The sequence below is a fragment of the Pongo pygmaeus genome, chromosome 6 (genome assembly GCF_028885625.2).
Source record: "Pongo pygmaeus isolate AG05252 chromosome 6, NHGRI_mPonPyg2-v2.0_pri, whole genome shotgun sequence".
Classification (NCBI taxonomy): domain Eukaryota; kingdom Metazoa; phylum Chordata; class Mammalia; order Primates; family Hominidae; genus Pongo; species Pongo pygmaeus.
The window spans coordinates 142,367,023-142,380,911 of NC_072379.2; the positions used below are offsets into that span (position 1 = coordinate 142,367,023).

General features: G+C 36.5%; 1 long non-coding RNA gene across 1 annotated transcript in view; it reads right to left on the reverse strand.

Annotated features, from left to right (window-relative positions):
- Positions 1-889: 889 nt before the first annotated feature.
- Positions 890-13,889, reverse strand: part of LOC129039983 (uncharacterized) — a 128,147-nt gene continuing 115,147 nt past the window's right edge. Inside the window, exon 4 of the long non-coding RNA XR_008503517.1 lies at positions 890-2,414. This is a non-coding gene — a long non-coding RNA (uncharacterized LOC129039983). The remainder of the gene's footprint in view (positions 2,415-13,889) is intronic.

Sequence of the window (13,889 nt, forward strand, 5' to 3'; positions counted from 1 at the left end):
CCTGCCTTAGCCTCCTGAGTAGCTGGGACTACAGGCATGTGCCACCACACCCCGCTAATTTTTATATTTTTAGTAGAGATGGGGTTTCACCATGCTGGCCAGGATGGTCTCAATCTCTTGACCTTGTGATCCGCCTGCCTCAGCCTCCCAAAGTGCTGGGATTGCAGGTGTGAGCCACCACACTTGGCCTTCTTCTGGGTTTCTATAACCAATCACAGCAGTCATCCAATGCCCCAACCCTTATAATTATTCTTACTTATAATTATCCATGTTTTAATAAAACACTACAGATACCTCATTCCAACCTATCCAAAGTTAAGGTTTTTTTAGTTCAATATACCCCTGCTTGTCTATTTTTGTTTTTGTTGCTGTGCTTTTGTTGTCATATTTAAGAAATTGTTGTTAATGCCTATATCAAGAAGTTTCTTCTCTGTGTTTTCTTCTAGGAGTTCTATAGTTCCTAGGAGTTCTATAGTTCCATGTCTTATGTTTAAATCTTCAATGTATTTTAACCTACTTTGAGTTGATTTTTATGTATGGTGTAAAATAATATTTCAGTTTTATTCTTTTGCCTATGAATATTCAATTTTCTCAACACAATGTGTTGAAGAGACTATCCTTTATCCATTATGTATTCTTGGTGCCCATGTCACAGATCAGTTGACCATACATGAGTAGGTTTATGTCTGGGTTCTCTATCCTGTTACATTGGTCTATGTGTATGTCTTTATGCCAATGTCATGTAGTTTTAATTACTGAAGCTTTGTAATATATTTTGAAATCACGAAGTATGATACCTCCAGCTTTGTTCTTTCTCAAGATCACTTTGGCTGTTTGGGATCTTTTGTGTTTTCATATAAATTTTTAGATCATTTTCTCTATTTTTATTAAAAATGCCATTGTGATTGAATGGGGATAGCTTGAATCCATATATTGCTTTGGATAGTATGGATATTTTAACAACACTAAGTCTTCCAATCCATGAACGCAGGATGTTTTTCCATTTATTTGTGTCTTCTTTAGTTTTATTCATCAATGTTTTGGTGTGTGTGTATGTCCTTTACCTTCTTGGTTTGGTTTATTTCTATTTTATTCTCCTTTATGCTTCTGTAAACAGAATTTTTTCTTAATTTCCTTTTCAGATGGTTCATTGTTAGTATATAGAAACTCAACAAATTTTCATATGTGAATTTTGTATGCTGTAACTTTAATGAATTTGTTTATTCATTCTAAGTTTTTTGGAAGTGTCTTTGGGATTTTCTACACACAGTATCACATCATCTATGAGCAAATATACTTTTACTTCTTCCTTTCTGATTTCATTTGAATGCCTTGTGATTTGATTTACATGCCTTGTATTTCTTTTTCTTGCCTAATTGACCTTGTTAGAACTTCCAGTACTGTATTAATCCATTTTCACATTGCTATAAAGAACTATCTGAGACTGGGTAATTCATGAAGAAAATAGGTTTGATTGACTCACTGTTCTGCAGACTTTACAGGAAGCATGACTTGGGGGATCTCAGGAAACTTACAATCATGGCAGAAGGTGAAGGGGAAGCAAGGACCTTCTTCACATGGTGGCAGGAGAGAGCTAGGGGAGAAGTGCTACATGCTTTTAAGCCATCAGATCTCGTGAGAACTCATTCACTATCAGGAGAACAGCAAGGGGGAAATCCCTACCCATGGTCCATTCACCTCGCACCAGGTCCCTCCTCTAATTCAACATTAGATTCGGGTGGGGACACAAATCCAAACTATATCAAGCACTACGTTGAATGGAAGTGATGAGACGGGGCATCTTTATCTTGTTCCTGATCTTAGAGGAAAAGCTTTCTGTCTTTCACTGCTGCATATAATACTAGCTGCAGGTTTGTCATACATGAACTTCATTATGTTGAGAAAAAATCCTCCTATACCCAGTTTGTTGAGAATTTTTATCAAACTATAAATTTCTGAGCAGCAAAGGAAATAGTCAACAGAACTGAAAGGCGACCTGTGGGATAGGAGAAAATAGTTGCAAATCATATATCTGATAAGGGTTTAATATCCGAAAAATATAAGAAACCCCTACAACTCAATGGCAATAAGTAAGTAAATAAATAAATAAATATTACAAAATGGGCCGGGTGTGGTGGCTCACTCCTGTAATCCCAGCACTTTGGGAGGCCGAGGAGGGTGGATCATGAGGTCAAGAGATTGAGACCATCCTGGCCAATATGGTGAAACCCTGTCTCTACTAAAAAAAAAAAAAAAAAAATGCAAAAAATTAGCTGGGAGTGGTGGTGGGTGCCTGTAGTACCACCTACTCAGGAGGCTGAGGCAGGAGAATCACTTGAACCCACGAAGCAGAGGTTGCAGTGAGCCGAGATTGCGCCACTTCACTCCAGCCTGCTGACAGAGCAAGACTCCATCTAAAAAAAAAAAAAAAAAAAAAAAAAAATTACAAAATAGAGAAAAGAGTTGAATTGCTATTTCTCCAGAGAAGACATACAAATGGCTAGCAGGCATATGAAAAGGTGTTTAACATAACTAATCATCAGGGAACTGCAAATCAAAACCACAATGAAATGTCATTTCACACCTGTTATAGTGGTTATGATTTTAAAAAAGGAAGAGAAGTGCTGGGGAGGAGGAGGTGGTATTGGAATGCTGTACAGTTTACTGAGAAGGTAAAATGGTAAAGCTGCTATGAAAAACAGCATGAAGCTTCCTTAAAATAAAAATAGAACCACTACATGATCCAGCAATCTCATTTCTGCATATGTATCCAAAAAAGTGAAATCAAAATCTTGAAGAGATACCAGCACTGCACTTCCATGTTCACTGCAGGATTATTCACAATAATTAGTTACAATATAGAAACAACCAATGGACAAATGGGTAAAGAAATTATAATAAAACTCTCAACAATTTCTTTATATGTCATAAAGAAATTTATATATATATGGAATATTATGGAATGTTCATATATATTCGTATATATGTAATATCATAATGGAATATTATTAAGCCTTGAAAAAAAAAAGGAAATACTGGCCAGGCATGTGGTTCATGCCTGTAATTCCAGCATTGTGGAAGGCCAAGACAGGCGGATCACCTGAGGTTGGGAATTCAAGACCAGGCTGGCCAATATGGTGAGACCTTGTCTCTACTAAAATTACAAAAAATTAGCCAGGCGTGGTGGCGCACACCTGTAATCCCAGCTACTCAGGAGGCTGAAGCAGAAGAATTGCTTGAGCTGGGAGATGGAGGTTGCAGTGAGCCATGATTGCGCCACTGCACTCCAGCCTGGGTGACAAAGTGACACTCCATCTCCAGGAAAAGAAAAAAAAAAACCACGAATGAACCTGTAACCAGGAGAATATTTTGCTAAATGAAATAAGCCGGGCATAAAAGTACAAATACTGCAACATTCCACTTACAGGAAGTAACTAAAATAGTCAATCTCACAGAAACAAAGAGTAGAAGTATGGTCTTGCACTCCAAGAGATTCCCCAAGGTTGGAGTTGCAGGTGCGTATAGTAAGAAGCCTTGGAGCTATCGCTAGTGCCTTGTCCATCCCTCAAACCCTACCATCCCTGTGCCCTCTGAGCAATTTCAACCTGCCATATCTGCCTCTCTGTGCTAGTGGACTTCTACCAGAGATAGGAAAGGTCATTTTGCCCACACACTGCAGACTAAAGGGGTAGGTGGGGACAAGGCCACTAAAAACCCTGAGGAGCAAGCCTCAGCCAATTACAGGAAAATTGGCATGGAGAACCCATGCTTTTCTGCCTGAGAGGTGTGGGAACTCTGAGTCACATGTTTCACAGCACTCGCCAGAGATTCCTCTCAGGATGAAGCCTCAGTGTTCCACTGTGGTAACTGGCCTAATAATGTACCTTTATTTTTTAAAAAATTATATTGCCCTTAGTATTAAAAAAATTAAAAACTAAAAAATATTTCTATTCAAATCTTGGTTTTAAAGTCCGTCCCTGGAGGAACACAAGCTAAAATAAGTTTCACCATGTTCAAGAATGATAGTTACTAGGGAAAGACAGTGGAGCCCCAACAGCAACTCCTACAGGAAGGAAAGAAAGAAAAAGAAAACTATTGCATCAAATCAGATATCAGTGACAATAAATGGTTACAAGACATTTGATACGTTTCTTTTGGTTGTAGGCATTTCAGCTAAGGACACATTTTTATGGTCCTTAGCAAGAAAATCAAAATTTTGTAAAACTCATTAAAATTTTAGTCTTGTGTTAGGGTCAGAAATGTAGTGAGAGGTGGGCCGGGTGCGGTGGCTCACGCCTGTAATCCCAGCACTTTGGGAAGCCGAGGTGGGCTGCTGAAGAGGTCAGGAGATCGAGACCATCCTGGCTAACACTGTGAAACCCCGTCTCTACTAAAAATACAAAAAATTAGCCAGGTGTGGTGGCGGGCACCTGTAGTCCCAGCTACTCGGGAGGCTGAGGCAGGAGAATGGTGTGAACCCAGGAGGTGGAGCTTGCAGTGAGCCGTGATCATGCCACCGCACCCCAGCCTGGGCGACAGAGCGAGACTCCATCTCAATAAAAAAAAAAAAAAAAAAAAAAAAAAAATGTAGTGAGATGTAAGAGGAAAAGACATAATTTTGAAGGAAAACTACATATAGCCAGGAGTCAAATGTTTACCAAAAATGTACACATCTGTTTGAAAGAGCTGTAACTCATAGAAACAAAGTATCTGCTACCAACAATACCAGCTCCAAGCAAGAATCTTGGCTCTTCACTGGGAAACCACAGCACCAGGAAGAAGGGACTGAAACACAGTGAAACTGCTAGACAGGGAGGGTGACTATGGAGAAAGGAGAGACTCCCTGGTTCAAGATGAAACACCAGACCCAAACTGTAAGACACAACATAGACACCTAATGCCAGGCTAATGTTTAACTAATGGTATAATCTTAAAAGGGCAGAACTTTTTTTAAAGGGGCAGAAATAAAACAAAAAGAAGTAAACAGGAAAAGCAACCAATTAGAAATTTTGCAAAGGAAAAATATATTCACTGAAGTTTTTAAAGACACAAATAAAAGGAATAAACTGTGAAATGAACCCAATAATGAAAAGAGTTGTAAATTAGAATATGATGTTAAAGAATTTTGCTAGAGCTACAGAAATTTTCCACAAGCATATTAGTCTATGCCTTTTTCTCCAGCGCCCTCTCTAGATTTAGCATTTGTCCCCTATTTTTAATTTTAGTCTGCTACGTTAAAATATGACAGGATGAATTTAGCACTTTCATTTTGTACTCCAACTTCTACGAAGGTCTTCTCTAGTAATATATTAGCTACTCCCCTAAAACCCAGCTGGGTGTTCCCTATAGTTTCCATAAATAGAAGGACGCCAATACCTCTTTCTGAAGGATGCTATCCAGGGAACTTGCTGCAAAAATAAAGTGCACTCCTAAGCAAGTGGCTCAGGACAGCCCTCTCTCTCTCCAGCCATAGATGGTAATGCGAAAGTAAACAATGTTGCTGCCAGGGCTGGCCCCACTCACCAGCCGTGCCAAGGCTCTTGCTGTGACCTGAGAATTTTATGAAACCTTCAGATCATTAGTTGATGAGAACAGTGGAAAAAGGTGAGAAATTATAGCTTACCTATACAGGAAAAGTGAGTAGGAAATAGATGCTGAGCAGTCCTGTCATAGAACATATAAAGAGAGGTCTGAATGTTCCTGTGATGATAATTTGTCATTTTTTTGTAAGGCGTAAATCTACAACTATTTATTTTATTATTTGACTTTTTTTTCAATCAAGCTTTTGGCATAATGAGCTCAAGAAAACAAAATGTATGATAATGAAAATTAATTACTGAATTTTCATTTTTCAAGGAAGTTGATGATGAACATGTAACTTGCACAATATGTTTGTTGCCATTTACCATCTATCGTAATGGCTATAATAACATCACTGACTACTTGAAAGCCCTAGACCAAATTTGCTGTGGGAGCCTCAGCATTGACTTGAAAAATTAGTTTCTACTTTAAAAAGACTATGCCTAAAATGACATCAATGTATATCTGCAGAAGATGCATTTGATTTATATCTTTCAGTAGAGTGTGACCTTTCATTTTGGTCCAATACTGCTATCTAAACTAAGTAAGAAATAAAGAGGGAAGAATCAAATAAATAAAACAGGAAATGAAAGATGAAACATTACAACTGATGCTACAGAAATGAAAAGGACATTTAAGAGATTCTTATGAACATTAAACACCAACAAATTAGATAAATGAGAAGAAATAAATTCCTAGAGACATGCAACCTATCAAGAATGAATCATGAAAACCAGAAAATCTGAACAGACCAATAATGAGTAAGGAGATTGAATTAGTAATCAGAAACCTCCCAACCTGGCCAGGCGTGGTGGCTCATACCTGTAATCCCAGCACTTTGGGAGGCCGAGATGTGAGAATGGCTCAAGGTCAGGAGTTCCAAACCAGCCTAGACAACATGGTGAGATCCTGTCTCTAAAAAATCAAAGTTAAAAGATTAGCTCACTGTAACCTTGAACTCCCAGGCTCAAGGGATCCTCCTGCCTCAGCAGAAACTACAGATGTGTGCCACAACTCCAAACAAAGAAATCTCCAAACAAAAAAAATTCCAGGACCAGATGGCTTCACTAGTAAATTCCACCAAACACTTAAAGAATTAATGCCAATCTTTTACAAACTCTTCCAAAACAATGGAAAAAGGAAAGCTTCCAAATTATTTTATGAGCCCAGCATCACCTTTATATCAAAGCCAGACAAGGACACTACAAGGAAAGAAAATGACAGGCCAATATCCCTGTGAAAATAAATTTAAAATTCTGAACAAAATATTATAAACAGAATTAAACAGCACATTAGAAGAACCAAGTCAGGTTTATCCCTGAGATGCAAGGATGGTTTTGCATATGCAAATCAATACATGTCATATACCACTTAACAGGATAAAGGACAAAAATCACATGAGCCTCGCAATAGATGCAGAAAAAAACATTTGACAAATTTCAACACCTTTTCATGAAAAAAGGCTCAACAAACTAGATATAGAAGGAATGTCCCTCAACATAATAAAGTCCATATATGGCAAGCCCAAAGCTAACATCATCCTCAAGATGAAAAACTAAAAGCTTTCTCTCTAAGATCAGGAACAAGACAAAGATGTACGTTTTCACCACTTCTGTTAAACATAGTATTGAAAGTCCTAGCCAGAGCAATTAGGCAAGAAATGAAAGACTTCTAAATGGGAAAGAAAGAAGTATAATTCCCAAGTATACATTTTCAATTCCAAAGTTTTTCTGTGCATGTACAAAAAAGGAATTGAAAGCTATTAATATGTTGAATCCATCTGTAGAAGAAAAAATTCCCAATTACATGACATCAGTTTTATATCAATTTTACCAGAGTCTTTCAAATAGAAAAATTAGTTAATTCAAATAATGGTTAGATTGTGTTCATCCAATTCATGAAATAAGAGTAAAGCTTTAAAAGTTATTTCTGACCGGGAGGTGGCTCATGCCTGTAATCCCAGCACTTTGGGAGGCCAAGGTGGGTGGATCACCTGAGGTCAAGAGTTCAAGACCAGCCTCACTAACATGGTGAAATCCCACCTTTACTAAAAATACAAAAATTAGCTGGGCATGGTGGTGCATGCCTGTAATCCCAGCTACTCAGGAGGCTGAGGTAGGAGAATTGCTTGAACCTGGGAGGTGGAGGTTGCAGTAAGCAAAGATTGTGCCACTGCACTCCAGCCTGGGTGACAGAGCGAGACTCTTATCTCAAAAAAAAAAAGTTACTTCTGTTGAAGATGAAATATCTGACCTTTTAGTATGTGCTATTGAAACTCATTTAAAAAGGTAAAATTTTATTTGTTTTGCAGTTAATAACATAAACACAAATTTTAGTGGAGCACAGTGTCACAGTAAAAGCTTAGGGTCTTACTAAATTAAAACATCTGTGAAATATGAAGACAATTGAAATTTTCTGTGGTACAAACATAATTAAAAATATTCAAGCAATCAGAGATACTTTATCAATCAAAACAGAAGCTACAATTGATAAACTTTGCAAAATTTTTTATGTGGGCAGAATAACTGACCTACTAAACTTGTATGATGAATCTCATCTTGAACACTAAAAATACTTCGGCATAGCAATATGCTTTTTCTCTCTTTTTGTTCCCTCTCATCAATCATTCTTTACATATGTTTGAGCTTTGAACATATGTTTGAGTCTTTGAAGAAGTACTTTGTATATGAACCAAAATTTCTTACAATTATATTGAATGTTTTGGTAAACAATTTCTCCCAATTTTGATTGCTTTTGTGGAAAATTAGAGGGAAATATATAATCAAAGTATTAAACAAATGGAGCAAAAAAATGCTTCAGCTTCTAAAGCTTTGAGAAAATCACAATGATTGAAACACAACTTACAAATAGGAAGACGCTGAGTATTGACATTTATCCCTACAAAAGTAAGAAAGAAACTAAACAAATTAAGCCATGCATGCTCAATGATGGAGAAGATATAATTTCAAAATTTAAAAATTATGCTAGAATATCTCATTTTCTAGAAAGGAATATTTTGGTGCAGTTATTATTTTTGATTAGATAAATAGATATCCTGTATTGTAATAAAGTAAAATTGAAGACTAGAATTTTGCATGATTTAGATTTAGTAAAACCTTTAAAAGAATCATAAATAGAGAAAATTTACTTGATTATTTTTGTCATAAAATATTTTAAAGAAAGGTTTTCCGAATGGAAGCTAAAATATTTACATAATTCAGTTTCAAAAACTTACAATGGAGAATAGCCTCCATGTAGCAGAACTTACTTATTAGCACACTCTAGTTATCTCAACCTATAAAGAACTATTTTCTCAATCGTCAGAGAAGAGTCCATTGAAGTGTCAATAATTTCAAATGTGTTAACCGTAAAATGCAACTTAAAAGAATATTGTAGGCAATTTCATAAAAATAAGAGCAATCAAAACAGGTATTTTAAAAAATACATTATTCAGAAAAAATATCAATGACATGGTATCAGAAATAAATATAACTAAAAAGCTCATTAAAGTACATTAACAAAGTCCAGGCATAGTGGCTTATTCCTGTAATCCCAGCACTTTGGGAGGCCAAGGCAGGAAGATCGCTCGAGCCCAGGAGTTTGAGACCAGCCTGGGTAACATAGTGAAACCTCATTCCTACAAAAAATACAAAAATTAGCCCGGCATGATGGTGCATGCCTGTAGTGCCAGCTGCTGGGCTGAGGTGGGAGGGCCGCTTGAGCCCAAGAGGTGGTGGTTGTAGTGAGCCGAGATCACACCACTGCACTCCAGCTTGGGCACAGAGCAAAACCCTTTCTAAAAAATAAAATTAAATTAAAATTAAAATTAAAAAATACATTAATATATAACGAAAAATCCTTGTTGAAAGTTCCCTCTAGACCATATAATTTGCACAAAGGAGATAATAATTTAACTTCTAATAATTTGGCTGGTGGGTACATGTGAACATACTTCAGCAGAGCCCTTTTCTAGCATGTTTAAATGTTACAGAGATTTATGTTCTCAACATAACTATATAGAGTAAATATGTCATCACATTATGTCACATTCCTTTATGCAAGTGTTAAAAGGACATTCCTTGAATTAATATAACCAAAAAGATAACGGTGGAGTAAAAATCAGGGGGAAATGGATAAGAGAGAACAAGACTCCAAGAAAAGTAACCTTGAAGTAGACTCTATTACAAATCTGCAGTTGAAGCATCATCTGCTAGCTAGGCTTTCCCATCCTCTGTCCTCAACCTGACCTCCTGAGAGCAAAAGGCAGATTGAGTAAGTATCCATCTGTTAGAAAACTATGGCATCTTCAAGGGAATGCAGAAAAATGAAAGTCTTTCCTGATAAATATGGTATTATATTTTGATTCAAAAAATATATATATATAACAAAAAATTATCTGCTTATATTATTTTTAACGTTCAGTTAATACAAAGAAGTACTTTTTATTTTGCTTTAGAGAGGAGGATATGTGGTTTTCAGAACGATTTCATAGAATACTTTTAGAATAGATCTATTTTATCAGACTACAAACAAATAATAAAAGTAATTTTAGCCAATAAATTTGTATTGTAAGTAATTATATACTTTTAATTATTGTTGCACCCTTTCCATGCATGGTAAATTACATAGTTGTCTTCAGAATATAAAATACAGAGACAAAAATATTAAAATCTTGCAAAAACAATTAAGAAAAACTGAGTCTAACTGTAGTTCCAGGTAAAGAGAATGGAAGAAAAGTCTGAGAAGCAGTTTGTAAAGATACAATTGCTGGGCCAGACACTGTGGCTCGTGCCTGTAATCCCAACACTTTGGGAGGCTGAGGCGGGTGGATGGCCTAAGGTCAGGAGTTTGAGACCAGCCTGGCCAACATGGTGAAACCTCGTCTCTACTAAAAATACAAAATTTAGCCAGGCATGGTGGCACGTGCCTGTAATCCCAGCTACTCAGAAGGCTGAGGCAGGAGAATCACTTGAACCCGGGAGGCAGAGGTTGCAGTGAGTCAAGATCCCGCCACTGCACTCCAGCCTGGGTGACAGAGCAAGACTCTGTCTCATAAAAAAAAAAAAAAAGAAAAAAGAAAAAAGATATAATTGCTGAAAGTTTTTCAATTAAAAAAAAATATATAAAATGTTACATCTAGAGCCCCTTCTGAATACCAAGCAAGACATATTAAGTAATGGTAATAATAAAGTCCAAACTGCATTCATGGTAGAAAAACTGCAGAAAATTAAAGAAAAACAATCTTAAAATTAACCAAAGTTACTGCTGAAAAGAATTTGCTCAAACATTTTTCCAGACACTCCACTCACAGCAAAACAACTCTGAAAAGCATGAATAAAGTTGGAGGATTCACACTGTCAGACTTCAAGGCTTGTTATACAGTTACAATAATTAAACAGTGTGTTTTTTACAAAAGGGTAGATAGAAGATAGATAGATAGATAGATAGATAGATAGATAGATAAAATAGAAGAGACAGGAAAGAAATAGACACACACAAATATAGTCCACTGATTTTTTATAAGAGTTGCAAGTCAATTCAATGGAGAAAGGATGCTTTTGACAACAAATGGTGTGGAATAATTGGATATTCATATACCAAAAATTAAAAACACCCAATCTGGACACATTCCTCATACCTTACACAAAAATTAATTCTAAGTATAAGTAAAATGTTTATTTAGAAACAGAATGCTTATTCCTTGGTACCATAAGGAAAAATTAGTATTCAGATAAAACATTTTCTCAGCAAGGCAATTTTACTTTCTGCAGAAGGGGTGCTCCTTGCAGATGAAACAATGGCAAGAGCACACCTGAACAAAGGAGGGAAGCAATTTTTATCCCTTACTCAGCTTGTCCCTGCTACTGTGTCCTGTCTCCATTAGCTGGAGCCAGACCTCACAATCTAAACTGAACCCAACTGGCTAATAATTTAAAACTTTCCTAAATAGGTAAAGGCAATAGAGAACAAAGGAAAAGAGGAAATTGCTTACGAAAAGACTTAGAAAACTAATAACATTCCCAAATAAAAAAGGGGCATAGGTTGCGAGCTGGGACATGCCTGTGAGCACGTCTAGCACAGACACCTTGGTTAAAGTACAAGGACACAGAATGTACTACATGCCTGTGAGCACGTCTAGCACAGACACCTTGGTTAAAGCACAAGGACACAGAATGTACTACATGCCTGTGAGCATGTCTAACAGCTACACAGAATAGGGCTTAACAAAGAGCTATTAGCACAAAGTAAGGAGGGTTGAAGGAAGTTAGTCTTTAAAAGAAACTATTAACACTTATGATTTATTCTTTAACAAGAAGGGAAACTTTGAAGAGGAAACTTTTTGCTTTCTACAAAGTAGATCATCAGCATAAATATGAAAGCTAAAATTATAAAACTTCTCAAAGAAAACACAAGAGAAAATATGTATAGCTTTGGGTCTGGCACAGTTTTATGACCAAACACCAAAAGTGCAATCCATAAAAGAAAAATTGATCAATTGAATTTTACCAAAATGTAAAACTTGTATTCTGTAAAAACCATTAAGAGATTGAAAGGATAAGTCATGCACTGGGAGAAAATATTTGCAAAGCACATAGCTGATAAGGGACTTGTAATTAGACTGTATAAGGAATTTAACAACTCATTTTTTAATAGGCAAAATTCTGAATAAACAAAGACATATTGATGGTCAGTAAGTGTATTAGTCAGGGTTCTCTAGAGGGACAGAACTGATGGAATATATATATAAAGGGGAGTTTATTAAGTATTAACTTACACCATCACAAGGTCCCAAAATAGGCCATCTGCAGGCTGACAAGCAAGGAGAGCCAGTCCGAGTTCCAAAACTGAAGAACTTGGAGTCCGATGTTTGAGGGCAGGAAGCATCCAGCATGGGAGAAAGATGGAGGCTAGGCCAGTCTCTCCTTTTCACATTTTTCTGCCTGCTTTATATTTGCTGGCAGCTGATTAGATGGTGCCTACCAGATTAAGGGTGGGTCTGCCTTATCCAGCCCACTGACTCAAATATTAATCTCCTTCGGTAACACCCTCACAGACACACCCAGAATCAATACTTTGTATCCTTCAGTCCAATCAAGTTGACACTCAGTACTAACCATCACAATAGGAATATGAACAGATGCTCAACATCACCAGTTATTAGCGAAATGCAACTTAAAATCACAAAGAAATACTGCCACACATTTTTAAATTACTAAAATTTTTTAAAAACACTTGACAATACCAAGTGCTGGTAAAGATGTGAAGCAACTGGAAAACTCTCATACATTGCTGGTAATAGTATAACTACTCTAGAAAATAGTTTGGCAGTTTCTTACAAAGTTAAATACTAGATCTTGGTGTGTAAATGCCATTATCCAATAAAAGAATTAAGACTCCTCGAATAAATGATTAATTTCAGTGTTGGGGTGGGAAAAATATGAGTTTGGAACATCCCATGATGCCACAAAGTTAGGAAGTTCTTAAGAAAAAAAATGGAGCCATATTTAAAAGACATAAGAACCAATCTGAAAGAGTTCCCAATTGCCAAAGCTTGAGCAGGTTGAGCAAAAAATAACAATAGTATTGAAGTGTGACCGAAATGCCAAATATAAAATAAAAATCCACGAGTGCATAGGAATACAAATAAATGTTTGATGAAGTAAATAAATGGGAGAGGAGGAATAATTCTTTCTTAAAGAAGAATTCTAATTAATAAAGGTGAAAGGAAAGAGGAAAACAAAAAATTATAATGCCACAGTAATGTTAATTGCTGCAGGTAGCATGCCCTCATGAATACTCAAATCAGTGGACAAGAATTTTAGGAAAAACAAGGTATTTGCATAGCTTCAAAGTATCTCCTACAGAATATTTCTGTGTTGGTTTTTAAAATAATGTCCACAAATTCTTTAAGAGTTCTCCTCTGGGATGTGAAGTCTAATTCATCTCCCCTTGAGTGTGGGCCAGACTTAGTGACTTACTTCTATTTGATAGAGCACAAAAGGAAAAAAAGAGTAACTTTATGGCCGAGAGACCAGTCAGATACCACCTTAACTAAGCGATCATGTTAACATCACCAGTGAAACTCATCGATATCGTGGGTCCCTGCAGTCAGAGGGGCACATCATCTCTGTGGTACTCTTCCCAAAAATCTATTAACCCAGGCTAATGATGAGAAAACTAAGACAAACCCAAATCAAAGAATACACTGCAAAATACCTGACCAGGACTCTTCAAAACTGTCAAGGTCATAAAAGAAAAGGAAAGACCAAGAATTTGTTTTGAATTGGAAGAGACGAAAGAAACAATGA